At 50.0% G+C, this 1301-nt stretch overlaps 1 protein-coding gene across 1 annotated transcript in view; it reads right to left on the bottom strand.

Moving 5' to 3' along the window:
* The window catches only part of LOC119591906 (ankyrin repeat and sterile alpha motif domain-containing protein 1B-like), a gene marked incomplete in the record, with an annotated part of 115155 nt that overhangs the window by 7497 nt on the left and 106357 nt on the right, over window positions 1-1301 (bottom strand).

The raw sequence follows: 1301 nt of genomic DNA, 5'->3' as shown, positions 1-1301 counted from the left end.
TCCATCCTTTCATTCGTTTTCCTTTAAGTTATTGCCTTCCCGTTTCCTCTCCCTTTCGCATTTCTTTCTTTCCTCTACTTTTTATCCTCCTTTCCTTCCCCTCCTCCTATCCCTTCTTTTAACCCTGTTCTTTCTTCTCCCTCTCTTTCTCCCTTCTCTCTTTCCTTATCACCCTATCCCTTTCTTTATTCCCCTTTTCTCCCCTCTTCCTTCCTTTCCTTCTATCTCCTCTTCGTATCCCTTCTATATAATCCCTCTTCCTCCCTTCTTCCTATGCCTTTCCCTTCACCCATTTTCTCCTTTCTCCATTCCTTCTCCCCCTCTCCCTATTCCCTTCCTTTAACCTCTTTTCTTCCCCCATCTCCCTTCCTTCTCTCCCCTCTATCACCCCCATACTTTTCCACTCTCCTCCTCCCTCCTCCCCACACTTTTCTCTCTCCTCCTCCCCCTCCTCCCCCACACACTTTTCCTCCTCCCTCCTCTCCTTCCCCCACTTCTTTCCTCCCCACCCCAACACTTCCCTACCTTCCTCCCACTCCTCCCACACACTTTCCCTCTACCCCTCCTCCCCAACACTTTCTCCTCCCTCCCCACACACTTTCTCTCTCCCCTCCCCCTCCCCCACCACAACTTTTCTCTCCTCCTCCCCACACACTTCTCCTCCTCCCCCCCTCCCCCAACACTTTGCTTTATCCCGCCTCTACCTCCCAAAACACACGACACTTCTATACACCCAACCACTTTAAATCCTCCCTTCCCCCCCCCACCATTTTCTCTTCCCCTCCCCCCCCTCAACAATTTTTCCCCCTCCACCTCCAAATTTAACATCAACCCCTCCTCCCCCAACAACTTTTCCTCCCTCCCCCACACTTTTCTCCCCACCCTCTCCCCCACAATTACTTCCCCACCCCCCCCCAAAAACAACTTTTCCCCCCCCCCCCAAAACACTTTCTCTCTACAACTCCCCCTCCTAACCACACACTTTTACTCTCTCCCCTCACCCCATCCATCTCCCAGACTTCCTTCAGCTCCCATACCAACTACACTTTAAACTTCCTCCCCAAAACTTTTCTCTAAAAACTCAACTCCCCACAACAATTTCTTATCTCTCCACCTCCCCCACACACTTTAATCTCCCAACCTCTCTACTCCACATAATTCCAATTTGGTTCACATATCACATTCCCACTCCCCCCATCAACACTTTATCCTCACACAACCCCCCTCCCCTCCACAAAACCAATTCAACCTCAAACCTAATTTAAAAAGTAAGATATATTCAATGAAGTATCCTCCAGGAT

This window comes from Penaeus monodon, chromosome 29 (genome assembly GCF_015228065.2).
Source record: "Penaeus monodon isolate SGIC_2016 chromosome 29, NSTDA_Pmon_1, whole genome shotgun sequence".
Classification (NCBI taxonomy): domain Eukaryota; kingdom Metazoa; phylum Arthropoda; class Malacostraca; order Decapoda; family Penaeidae; genus Penaeus; species Penaeus monodon.
The sequence above is the reverse complement of the archived record's forward strand: the minus strand, read 5'-3'. Positions and strand labels throughout refer to the sequence as shown.